The sequence below is a fragment of the Vanessa cardui genome, chromosome 16 (assembly GCF_905220365.1).
Source record: "Vanessa cardui chromosome 16, ilVanCard2.1, whole genome shotgun sequence".
NCBI classification, from domain to species: Eukaryota; Metazoa; Arthropoda; class Insecta; order Lepidoptera; family Nymphalidae; genus Vanessa; species Vanessa cardui.
The window spans coordinates 4186270-4200919 of NC_061138.1; the positions used below are offsets into that span (position 1 = coordinate 4186270).

Sequence of the window (14650 nt, forward strand, 5' to 3'; positions counted from 1 at the left end):
ATTAGTATTTGAATTGTATGGACTAATCTTACTCGATAAAAATTAATAAAAATTAAAATAAATGATATTTTGATATATGTACTGTGTATACATATGTACCTATTTAGTAGAAAGCGGTTATTTCAATGTTACAAAAAGATACCCCAATTTTATTATCGGTAGGTATAGATAATAAATAACGTATATTACTTATCACGTGGTTAACATTTTATATAAAAAGCATGTAGTTAATGCTACGTACGTACGTATATAATTGACTACATATGTAATTTTGTAATTGAAATGGTGGAAAATAGTAACTACTGAGTTACTTGGCAGTTCTCTTTAGAATGTATATTTTACTTTCTGTAAAATGACGATTCAATAGCACTTGTGAAAGCCTATTCGGATAAAGTGTATTTTGATTATGGCGATCACATTGACCTGGTCTGAGTATGTTCGTGACCACGTCCAATGGGGTTCAAGCAAAGTAAAAGTTGTGATCGCATCTAAAATTCAATTCACAATCATACTACTATTTATTTTATTAATTGTTAGTAGTGTAACTACAGGGACAAGGGACATAACATCTTAGTTCCCAAGTTGATATTTCTTACAGCTTCATTGTCTTTGGGTGATGGTGACCACTTACCATCAGGTGACCCATGTGCTCGTCCGCCAACCTATTCCATAAAAAAAATCTGTTGGATTTACCAGCGCGACATTGTTGAACCGTTGTGACGGATACGGAGTGTACTTTAGGTAACTAAAGTACACTCCGTATCCGTCACATCTCATTTTACTCCCTTGAGGGGTCAATTTAAAAAGTATCGCAAAGTAGTAGTATCCTTCCCCACGACTCAAACTATCTCTATACTAAGTTTTATCTAAATCAGTTCAGCGACTTAGGTGTGAAAAGGAAACAAACGAGAGTTACTTTCGCATTTATAATATTAAATATAAACAGTTCATGAATATAAAACTGATTAAGCAAAACATTTAATTACATTGAAATGTACCGTAAGAAGAAGAATTTGTCTTACAGTAAAAGCCTTAAAATATTTTTGATGGTTGAATTGAAAGTGTGTTGTATACTTTGTTATTTTAAATTAACAATAATTTCGGTTCGAATTCGTTGTTGGACATATATTAACTTTGCAAGTGATTGCATAAAATTGACGTTGCAAATTAATTAATTTAATAATCTTATGTTACATAGAAATATCGTAAAATGTCAAGATTAAAAACTTCAACGTGTCCAAGAACACGTTTAATCGGAACTTGTTTATATATATTTCAATAACTGTCACAATTCTGCTCGTCCAGGTGTTTTTCCGTCTTTATATATATATTTAAATAAATATAAAACGCAAAAGGGAGAAATATTAAAGTAAATTATCATCCAATTGATTGAAGTATTTTGCAATTAGTTGTGCTGACCATAAATGTAATGAAACCATAACCATATTAAAAATAGCGCTGTTTGATGATGAATACTGTATTTTTAAAACGACATATATTTTTTTCAAACTCTGCTATTGCGTGTTGAAATATTTTACCTTTGTTTATTACATAGATAAATGCAATTTCTATTATCGTTCAATGCGTTTGTTACGCGATTCTTACTTATAATATTTTTTTAAAGATATCGAGGAGATGCGTTTCGGAAAAATAGCTGTTCCATCATAAAGAGAACGCGTTGAAATCTTCGTCGAATCTTTAAAGCTGCGTGCAAAAATACTATAATTATAAAATATAATTCAGTAATTAAGACATTACTGAACATGGAATACAATGTGCATCGATTTAATGATCCGCCAGCCTCATTTTTTTAAACATCATTTAGAAAGTAGGCCAATACAATTTAAGGGCGTACCTGAGAGTACCGTTTTAATGACTAAAATTAACAGTATAATTGTAACTTTATCACTTACTCTGTTTTATGCAAAGATGCATGCATATACTCAGGCTTGAGTTGAATGCATTTTATTATACGAGGGGATTGAATACTGGAAAAACTAAAACAAAAGCACATCAAATTTAAGTAGAATTACAATACGTATACAATTAATTTATTGTCAAATTTGTTTATACTGGTAAATAGTAAATTATTTTCTTACCGTTTCTTCTGGTAGAATCTACCTTCCGAACCGGCGGTTTCTTTAATCTTAATTCAACATTAATATGACGATTCAAAAGTGATTTTATGAGTCTAATTGAATAAATATTTTGACTTTGATTTCAACAATTATTTAGCACCGGTTTGAAATAAAATAACTTAGATTAAACGGACAATAGAAATTTGTTGAGTTTAAATTACGTAAGTCTACATGCTTCTTGTAGTAAAGATTAATTCGATATTTCTGTAAAGTACATTATGAATTAGAGTTTTTTAATGTTGTTTTAATGTTGAGTTTTTAAATAATATTTTTGGTATCACATTATAAGAAGAGGGATTATTTAAATAAAGAATACAAATAAAATAAAAGCCGAGTAAAATAAAAGTTAATGAGGATAATTATGACAATCTTAATTTGTGCGTATAATATATAATGGTGGGAAGTGGAGAAACCCTGAATGTTTCAGATAAATCTGGTCACGTGTTCACCATTCCGTAGTCGAACATTACGATTAAGTACAACGCTTTAAGAAAGGGAGATTATTAGATGTTATTACTAATACAAACATAAAACTAGGCATTCAATCAACATTACCTAGTAATGATTGTTATGCTTCTATTACCGTTAACAATATCGAAATAACGCTGCGGTCTGAAACATTCCACATTGCTGACACAATTAGCGTTAAGTTACATAATTATCTGTGTACAAATATCCATTATTAGTCTAACAACCCACATATGTATTATTAAAACTATTGTAGTTAAGTTTTTAATTAAACGGTCACAGTTACACGTGGATGTTACAGGAATATTCTAAATTCAAATGCAGACATTAATCGGGGTTTTCATGTGTTTACGATTATAGTTATCGTCTAAAGGAAAATATTGTCAGGTATCCTATCGTTGATTGATATTCCGATACACGTAGTCAGGTAACCTGTCGTTGAATAATATTCTGGTACATTTATTGATGACTATTTCCACCAATCCACATCTAGAAACTTTTTGGAATAAGTCTAAATATTTCTCAATCCTCACCAAATAAGTGAAAAGATCTAACCGCAGATATTAAAGGGCTGTTCTTAATTTCATTCAGGTAAAATGTCGACATCCGTGAAGCCGAAATCACTTGTATAATTAAAACATCGATAAAGGTACTATATATATGATAAAGTATCTATTCAGCCAATGATAATCTTAGCTAAAAGCTACTTATTACTTTTTTAAGTTTTTACACATTTTATTTAATTTCATTTAGTTTTTATTATCGCTTTCGTATTCTGATTTCTAGTTAATTTGCCATTTCCCCGAAACAGTACTACTCCAAGCTGTACTTAGATTCTCAGAAATGATCATTTTTAGTATATCTTTTTTTTTCATATTAATTAAATTTAAGTAACTTACAATATTAACGCGGTCTAATTTAATTCTTTTTTGTAAAGTCAGAGTAAGAAAATCTTCATCAGTTTTTTAAATCTTTCCTTTATCAAGTCTTAAACTCCTAGTACCTTTTGAATCTAAACATAAAATCATTGCGATGGAATATGTCATTTTCGATCGGTAAAGCAGATTATCGCTCATACTGAGCACACGAAAATAGACCTTAAGGTGACGAATCTTTTCTTACCTCGACTACACATTATATGTCAGATTGAGTTATTTATTTATGTGTTACAAAGATTATTATCGTACAAGTATTTATAATTAAACATATGTAGTGTATCAGAACAGCTTATGATCCAAGGAGGTCAAAGAGATGTCAAACTATTTGGAGTGTACATCCATTTAAGTTTTTGTTTTTTTTTAAACATTCTTCGACGTGTTCTTTAACTTTAAATAAAGAAATAGAAACCATACGTCGTAGAGCGAGGTTCGAGGTTGTAATACTAATGAAGTGTTATGCATATCTTTACACTAGAGACGCTTTGTTACGCTAGTTCGGTACCATTTGTAGTAAGGTACTTTGATCACAGAAATAAAGCGGTAAATAGCGCTGCATATCAGTAGGGTATAATCGCTTTATATCGTTCTAATATAACGTTCAGCCCTATACATATGTCGCTTTAAATGTATTATGTATAAAATTGTGTTAATACGACAAAATTAAAACCATAGTCTATATTTAAAAAAATCTTATCTATCTATAGGTAATGAGTAAGCGATTGTATGTGTTCCTTATTTGAAACGATTGCTGTTACATTATAAATAAAACTTATACCAGACTATAAAGCGTATTTCGGAAAAGGTGTGTAATATATGGCAGACAACCCATAACGACGAATTTTGCTCGTACTACTTGTGTTGTTTCGAAAAAAGCCACAGAAGAACGCAATGTGATTAAAATGAGTATAGAAAATAAATTACAGCTTATGTTATAATATACATCAAAATCATAAGTATATAACAATTAATGATTTTAGTTTATAAGCATTTTACTTTCAATCATGTACCTTATATGGACTCAATAATATTTTTTTCTAGAGCAAATCTATTGCATTCCATCGCGTTACATAGCTTCGCTTAACACTTGTAGAGCGATCCTTATAAGTCTCAGAACGCATTATAATTGTTGCTTTGGAGGTCTAGCAGCTCGAACGTATAGAAACAGTTACGTTCTCTTTTATAAATATTCTTTTGTTAAGAATAATACAAGTATATGTTAGAATCTAAACAAACAATATCCATTTAAACAATATACAACTATTGTTTATTTTAAAGCCTCTATATCATCTACTTTTAAACTTAATATGATTACTTTATTTTGACTTAATAGTTACCGTGTTATTTATTTATTTATTTTATTAATTTATTTATAAAGTCGAGATAATGAGTCGAGATGGCCCAGTGGTTAGAACGCGTGCAACTTAACCGATGATCGCGGGTTCAAACCCAGGCAAGTACCGCTGATTCATGTGCTTAATTTGTCTTTATAATTGATCTAGAGCTCAGCGGTGAAGGAAAACATCGTGAGGAAACCTGCATGTGACAAATTTCATAGAAATTCTGCCACATGTGTATTCCACCAACCCGCATTGGAACAGCGTGGTGGAATATGTTCCAAACCTTCTCCTCAAAGGGAAAGGAGGCCTTTAGCCCAGCAGTGGGAATTTACAGGCTGTTGTTGTTGTTGTTGTTGTTATAAAGGACCATCAACAGTCGCTACACTTATACATGTTAAACATAAAAACATATTTATATTATTAATAAAGTGTGCGACTCTTTAAGACGGTCACAACATACATTCTTAGGTACAATACTTAAGTATATTTTATTACTAAAATAAATTTATAATATTAAGTAATAGAGATTAATTTTTTTATTCGCATTCTTAATAACAAATTAGAATATCAAAAAACGTTTGAAAATGTAACGATCATAAATGATTTCTGTTTAACGTTGATAATCTTATTATTTCTAGAATAAAACATTTGTCTCCAGGCCGTTTCTGATATAGTACATAAAACTTTGTAAAAAAATATGTATTTAAAGTTATTATGTATTTGATTTCTGTCCGACATATGTCATGCTATTTTGACACGCACGTAATTATATGTACAGAAAAACAGCCATTGTATAATATTCACAGAATTTAAACCAAATAACAATTAAAAAGTATTTAAGAAAACTGTTATTAAGAACAACAATGTCCAAGGATTTTCACATGATAATGGTGTTATTTGAATAATGAAATGTTTTATGAGAATCGACGTTTAAATTAGTAACGCTTTATCATGCATTCAACAATGGTATGTGTTTATTTCTGTACTTTATTACGCTTAGAGTTTTATAAAGGATGATGTTGGTTTCCGTAAATATAGGTAAAGTTAATAGAAGAGTCGAGATGGCCCAGTGGTTAGAACGCGTGCATCTTAACCGATTATTGCGGGTTCAAACCCAGGTAAGCACCGCTGATTCATGTGCCTAATTTGTCTTTATAATTCATCTCGTGCTCAGCGGTGAAGGAAAACATCGTCAGGAAACCTGCATGTGACAAATTTCATAGAAAATATGCCACATGTGAATTCCACCGACCCGCATTTGAACGGCATGGTGGAATATGTTCCAAACCTTCTCCTAAAAGGGAGAGGAGGCCTTAGCCCAGCAGTGGGAATTTACAGGCTGTTGTTGTTGTTGTAATTGTATAGATATTAGTGATGGAACTCAACGTAGTGTAAACAACAACCATTGTAAACGAGTAAATGAATACTTTTTTATTGAAAAATCTTATAAACAAAATACATATATTAAAAAATAGTTAACATATCAGGCATTCTAAGAATTATTACACATTATGGTTGTTATAAGGCGGACGAACTGTGAATTACAGAGACAAGGAATATAGAACATTAGTAGGTAAGGTAAGGTCATCTAGCACTGACATACCACTATTAAGGCTACCTTCCTAAAATAAATAAACACGGATAGTGGTACAATACTAGTAGTCGCCCGCGGCCTATCTCGCGTTTTTGGGCGTTTTTGGCTTCATACAAATGTCATCAAATTCGGTTCATCGTTTTCGTCGTGACTGAGGGAAGACAGACAGACAAAGAGTTACTTTCACATTTATAATATTAATATCGAATAGATTTCCAAAAACATTTTCTTTTCGATTCGATTGTAAAATTGTCGTTTTAATTCATACGTCAAAGATTTTTACTTATACGAAAATCGCGAACAAAATGTAATTACAAAACGAGTTACAAACGTGTATCAGAGTTTACGTAACGTTATTTTCGTATCGATAAGTGATATAGTTATCGCCATTTAATTGATGTTGTGTAACTTAAATATTTAGAGAAAACTGATCCGATGCACGTTTTATGAATATATTAGCGATTCGATCGCTTCGCACGGGTAAAATACTGATGATAAATATACTACAGAATTTGTTTATTTACGACATCACATTAGTAACTTCTAAAATTATCAGTGTTTCTTTTTTACTATATTGTCCGTGTATTATTTACAGAAAACTTCTTCTTGAAGCACTCTATCTATTAAAAAACAAACGCAATCCAATCCAATATTTGTGTTTGAAATATTTAAAATGGGCGTTAAGCCTGTTCGTTAAGAATGTAGATGATTTAAATCGTCACCGTCTTGTCTAAATATGTTTCTCTTTTTTGCCATATTTGTGGTCACTGATCATCACTGACCAATTTTTCTTGGTGAATGAATACATACGCGTGTTTATATAAACAAAAGTACATTAATTTACATATATATAAACGTAGTAAATAAATTTACAAAGTATTTAATTCTCTATAAATCAAGTCTTAAAAAATATTACCATGTACGTCACTCTTTCAGGCTAACTCATTATGTAAAACAAATAAAATGTAAAGAAACAGACAAAAAATACGACTGTGCCGATTAAAAAAGAAATCAATTCCAAAAACAAAAAATAAAGTTATAAAGTAAACTCATAAAATATACATTACACAAAAAATCAAAGAAAAAAAAATATAAATACCTCTTATAGCAAATATAAGAGTTATATGAAAACAGTGTTATGTTAAATGTCATATATGATTGTTAATATATGACTATATGCTGCAGTTCATATAATTTTAATATGAGCCTTTATTCAACGAGTAACACGTGGTAATATAATTACACTTAATTAGGATTCAATGAGCGTACAATAGAGTTCAACGCCACGGATCTCAGAGTTATATAAATCTTATGGATATGATTTAACTCTTATTTGTATTAGCATAAAAGTTATTATGCTATGTCATAATTTGTTAAGGGATCTTTGACCCCCCGTTGTGAGTAAACAATACGTTTGTGTTAAAGAACAGAAACTAAAAGCGTGTCAGTGTGGTTAGTATTCCTTTTTTAAAATTGTTTGTGGATGTTTTAAACGTATTCTGAATAGATCTTTCATTTCATATAAAAAAAGAGTAACTACTGAGTTTCTTGCCAGTTCTTCTCGCTAGAATCTACTTTTCGAACCGATCATAGCTTCTCTTATTTGTTAAATGACGACTCAAAAGTGCTTGTAAAAGCCTACGCGAATAAAGTTTATTTTGATTTTTGATATCTGTACTAGCGACCCGCCCTCTTTCGCCCGGATGCAATGCTATGAAACCACATTAGAAACTTCTAAAATGAGCAGTGTTACTTTACTATATTGTCTTTGTATTATATGCAAAAAAAAAAACTCCCCTCAAATCACTCTATCTGTTAAAAAAAACGCATCAAAATCCTTTACGTAATTGGAAAGATCAGACAAACAGCGTAAGCGACTTTGTTTTATACTACGTAATGATAATTATGATGATGATTTGGAGTCGATGGTAGCTTTACAATTTTCGATAAGAGTACATTTTTAATTGTGCATATTCTTAACAACGTCATCGAATATATAATTAGAAACTATAGTTGATTAATCAAAAAACCCTTTAAAATCTCGAACGTTAAGAAAACAGCAAATATTTTAAAAAAGTATCGTAATTACAACTTCCCTTGTATCATTAACTTATCATGAAAACAAGGTGAGCTAAAAAACTACAGTTCATTAAACTTCCCCTCAGCATTTGTCATTAGCGTCCGGCGGTAAATCTTACGTAATCAGATCAGCTATTACGTTAAGGCAGGCAGCCTTATCCGTTACACGTTGTTCCTGTCATCTCTCTATCGCTCGAGGCACAGAGTCAATTTTTAGTGAATATATTTAAATTTGTTGCAATTAATTTCGAAATAACATGTGAATTAACTTTGTATATTTCTATCAAGCTTTTGGACATTTGTTAGGGTTTTTCCATTCCATTTCCAAGTGTATATTATTTATCAATTAATCAATCAATCGTATTACTTATTTCATGGAAAATTAGGAAAAGTCTTGATGTCCTGAAAATAAAATGATATTAGCACAATAGTTTCGGTCCAATGGCGGCCTGTAACGGTCAACATGGTTGAATCAATTAAAATGTTTTTTTTTTGTATGAAGTTTACCGTGTCAATACTTCCGAGCCTTGAATTACACGCAAAGTTGTTTGTCCAGCTTGAATATATCTCATCCGGTAGGAAAATAAATCATCTCATTAACTTGTTGGTAGGATTTAGTGCAAGTTTATCTGGATAGGAACTATCCAGTCATTAAGCATTCTATTCTTTCAAGTAGTAATGTTGTGTTCCGTTGCGAAGGATGTCCGAGCCACTATAACTACAGACACTTCCTTACCATCGGTCTATGGGTGAAGGTAATCGTTTAACATCAGGTGGATTATTAGCCTCTCAATCTACCTATAACAGCAAAATACTTAATGTGAAATCTGTTACATTTGTCGTCAACTTACAGTCAAGGCAGAATAAATTCCAACCGTTTTAAATTTAAATGCAAACAGGGATTTTGATCAGCGATGAAACCAAAATAAACTATTTTTTTTGGATATTATTTCACTTGCAATTTTTTGTTAATAAAGTAATCAGTTACGTGAAAAGTTGACACCTATTCTGTGACTGAGATATAAGACTTATATTTATTTGTATGTTACGTAAATATATTTCGAACATGCAAGGTATTATATCGAGAGTAATTATGTGATATTGTAAGTCAAGAATCTAGTTTTCTCTTCGTGTATTGAGATGCAATATACTCTCAAATATATCAAACATAAAGCTCTTTATATTCAGTAATTTCCACATTAAGTGTGTGATAAACGCGCTTAGATAACTCATCACATCATACATAATATTTCGAATAAAGTAATGTAGTCAATAATGGTATTCAAATCCTAGCCGCACCCAACGCACCGGCTTATCGTACAACGGAATTTGTAACCTACGTCATTAAACATTAAGTCTAAAATTGTTTATTTTTAGATCAACAGGTTTGTCAAAATGGCCGATCAACCTGTCTGTTCACCTCTTACTTTCGTTATTTTCACTTTCGATGGAAGTAACATGTTGTATATTACGTCGGTTAATTTAGATGTGTATATTATAAGATGATTTCCGCTGTGGGCGTCTGTTTATGTTTGAGGTACTCGCGGTGAATGCTTTATAAAGTACGTTCTTTGAACCCGACGTTCATAGTTCAGCTTGAATGTCATTCGACGTCATAGAACTCTTAGTTTCCATTTAATGACTTGGTTTTACTTTATAAAAAAACTTACGTAAATGGACTTGAGAATAATTGTGTTTTTTTCTTTACAGATTCTCTAAAACGACTGGATATACTGATATCATCATACTGTAAAGGTTAGTTTAGTCATAGATCGATTATTATTTGAATAAATTACTGAGACCCGTTGGCACATGATTGCCGGCTCAAATCTGACCAAGCACCCTTAGTTTTTACGTCATCAGTGAAAAGGAAGACATGCTTTTTGGCTATATTAGTACGAACTATGGGAAAATGAATTTAATATTTTTTAAATTTAAAATCATTTTTCATAAGCACAATTTTGGTGCTTAAGCCTTTCTTTCTTTTCACTACTTAATTTGTGTTAATACAGCACTTAAAAGCATGTTGGGGTGAATGATAATCATCGCGAGGAAAATAAGTAATACTGTCATATGTACCTTCATATATTTCGTTGCTGACTCTATATAGAACTATTACCTTGGTAATGCTTAATATTTAAATAAAGTTTAAGCTACACATGACTAAAATATTCATATAGAAATATAAAATTAAGTTTACATTTTTGCTTCAGTCATTAAATCAATTTGATAGTCAACAAAGAGTAACCGTTCGCCATATTGGATTCTTCAAATGTCAAATCTATCCTTTAACCTTTAATGTCCTCTGTGTCTCGACTCCGAGTGAGTCATTGTGAATTATTGGCGCTTAGATACATAATTTATTTGATCAAATGAAACGAGTTGTCAGCTAATTGGTCAGGGTGACCAGGTTTCCAGTATACTCTAGGACATAGCTCTCCAAAGTGCTGTATATGCGAAAGGGAATTTTTGTTTAAATTTCAAGTCTTAATTATCACATATGAAAATATCACATACAATCATATTTATTCAATGAAAGTTATTACTCAGTAAGAATACCCTTTGGATAATACGCCTGCATTTAGAATGATTGCCAGTATAAACATTATAAATATAGGCAACTCTGATAATTTAAAAGCAAATGTGACTTACGTCGTTTCTTCTCGCTGAAGGCTAGTCGTGATAGCGTTGAAATATTGACGATTAAAAATTATCTATTGTAATGTTAACTACAATACAATAAATTTGATTTGATTTAGGTATTTATGTATATGAAAAGTTTCTTACTATAACTGCCGTCTAGAAGTAGGTATCGCTGATTTTTTTTCATGACCCAATATTTTAAACTATACAATGCCATAATAAATCTTCCCTTTTATATAAAGTAACAATGATTATTAAGTAGACCAATTTATGTCATATAAATCATATTGAATAAGCATATAATACTTATTTAAAATGAATATTTAGACATTTATTCCCTACACTGGTCAAGTTGGCTAGTTCATTTTTCGCACCGATAATCAGTATACGATTAAACGAGAAAATACTAGTAGCATTCCCGCCATTCCAGGCTGCTATAGTTTGTGCAGTAGCTTTAATTGATATCAATCTTCAATGTAAATAAATTACGTGTTTAAACATTTCGTTCTATAAGAGGTTATTCTCAGAAATATAAAAGCTCAGGTAGATGTTTTAATTCTTCTTTATTCTTTTAATATTAATACTTGGTGGTAGGGCTTTGTGCAAGCCCGTCTGGGTAGGTACCACCCACTCATCAGTTATTCTACCGCCAAATAACAATATTCAATTGTTGTGTTCCGGTTTGAAGGGTGAGTGAGCCAGTGTAACTACAGGCACAAAGGACATAACATCTTAGTTCCCAAGGTGGCAGAGTGACGATTTAAGGAATAGTTAATATTTCTTACAGCGTAATTTTGTATGGGTGATGGTGACCACTTCCCATCAGGTGGTCCATATGCTCGTCCGCAAATTTGTACCATAAAAAAAGTCGCGTATACCATGTATTATTATGGAAAGGTTAATAGATCTTAATCTCCCGTGAAAAATAAGCAATAAAAGGTTTTAGGTACTCATTAAAATATATATGTTCGTATTTATTTAATAAATCTTAAACACGAAACTGAAATTGAAACGCATATTTGTTTTAATTAACCTTAATAATATACATTTTTTCATTTAATTAATTGTCGATTTAATTTTATTGTTCGTTTTATATTTTGGTACTTACGACATTTATAAATAATTTTATCATGCAAAGATTAAGACCAGTTTATTATGCGTGGTATATTTGCACATAATTGCCATAAATTATATGTTTTTTCTGAACAAACGTACACTTAACTAACAAGGAAGTGAGACTTGAAACTTTTTTAACTCGTATTATTATTTCAGCGTACTTTACAAATGATTTTAAATTGCAAACATTATATTTTGTTTCTTTCTAATTATCAAAGTGCTGTTTCAAAACTAATAAAATTGTACAAAACATAATAGTTTATACGTCAGCGTAGACCCGACTTCGCACAGAGTCTATCTATTAATAACTACAATAATAATGTAGCTCTCTACCTAGCTAAAAATTATAATCGAAACGTTAGGTCCAGAGATTTACCCTTAGAATATAAACAGGAAACTTTAGCTCTTCATAATACTAGTATAAATTGCAGTAGTAAACAAATCACTATCATCATCATTTAAATTCGCATATATTTTTTTTTCAAAGTTTTCCAGCTTCCCCGGCTTCCTGTTGTCACAAAATATTACACTAAACCGACAGGCAAGATGTTACAAATGAAAAAAAAAACACTATAGCATATATAGGTTGCAAATTATTCCACTGATTATAAATTATTATAAACCTATTAAACTAATGTAAATTAAATAGAATTGCGAAACTAAATTAGTAATAAATGAATAAAATTCTCTAATAATAATTAGGTCTCAACTTAAAACGACATCTCATGATTTGTAACAAATACAGAGCGTATCTATAAAACTAGACGTCCACCAAATTTGTAAAGCTATGATGTGCTATAAAAACAACACACGATTAAATCTTATTGCGACACACACCGAAGTGCTTTATTATTATTATTAATTTTACGTAAAGTATACGGTTGTATCTACTTGATACCGTTATTTATTTACCGTTGAAATAATAATATCATATCTTATCCGTTTCCGTCTAAAAGAGAACTTATTTTATTTTTATATTAATTCAATTAATTAATTATTATATTCTATTGGCGCCCGTTTGTTTATAAACGTATTTTTTAATTAATATAATGGCAATTGTCCGTTTTTGATATCACTAACCAGTGTGGTAAGTTTTGCTCGCGTTAATTTCGCCTTTCTCAATATATAGACTTTATAAGCAAAAAAGGCTTATTAAAAAGCACTTTCAAAGAGTCTGTTTCATTTTATATAAGTTATTAAATAAAATAAGGAAGAATTAGTGCAATTCAAAAAATATACCTACATACTGTTTATTCTGCGTTGATTGGTCAGTTTTCTAACGATACTCTTTATAGTCGTCACGTGATTGGCGTAGACGAATTAAAAGATATTTTGCGAAAATTGTATTTTCAAGCGATAAAGCGCTGTAAATCTAAAGTATGACTGCCTTAAACTGTTTCAACAGCTCTGTCACGGTGAAAATCGAAATCACACAGCGATGTCAAAGTCATGTTACTTTCGCCCGGTCGGAGATTAAAAATTCATAATGAGTTATGTAAGTTAGAGGTCTCGGCCAGAGTGACCTATAGAATTAATGTTTATAATATGTATTAATTAAGAATTTAACGTTGATAATGTCAATGATTTAGTATATTTAAGAATTCGATCAAAATTTTAATATCAATGACAAGTAACATAAATTATGACGTGTCTAACTGAATGAATATCTAGTCTATATATATTTCATCAGAATAGGTAAGTACATGGAGATTTATCCGCAAAAATGTACTTCATTGCCTTAAATATTTAAATTAAAAAAAAGTCATGCTCCTATTTTAAAATTAGAAAACAAAACAATACTTAAAACAAAAGGTATACAACAGTATAAGTACTTTTTTATGACATTTTAGAATATATGCTGATATTTAAAACGTTATTTTTGCCATTTAGTATAATCGGCTTATGATTGACAATACAAATAGTGTTCAAAGATATTGTCATGTCTAAAGGGATTATAATTTGATTTCTGACAGCTGTCAAATAAGATTCTCGACGATGAGAATCTTATTAAAGCTAAAATCGGTTGCAGATTCATTGTTCTAAATTTATTTTAAATTATTGAAATATTAAAATTCGTTCAAGTTTTTTTTTTAATAAAAAAATGACAATGACACAATTTTTACAGCTTGACAATAGCTTCAAAAGGTCAATAGTAGATATTTCGACATCTTCAGAATCATAATAACGCTAAACTGGATATTGTGTGAGTTTGTTTCGAGTAAGGCTATTTGGTAGATTTAAAATTTTTGGCACGTTCTAAGAGCAAGCAGAGCATGTCATTGTCGTGAATACGTCAAAGTGCATATTTAGTGTTGTGTATGTCTTAGCAAAAAGTAT

At 30.6% G+C, this 14650-nt stretch overlaps 1 protein-coding gene across 2 annotated transcripts in view; it reads left to right on the plus strand.

Annotated features, from left to right (window-relative positions):
- LOC124536062 overlaps window positions 1–14650 on the plus strand; it is a 170604-nt gene that overhangs the window by 35600 nt on the left and 120354 nt on the right. For both annotated transcript variants that reach the window (XM_047112489.1, XM_047112487.1), the window contains exon 2: window positions 10265–10309. The gene's annotated coding sequence lies outside the window, so the exon portion shown is untranslated. The remainder of the gene's footprint in view (window positions 1–10264; window positions 10310–14650) is intronic.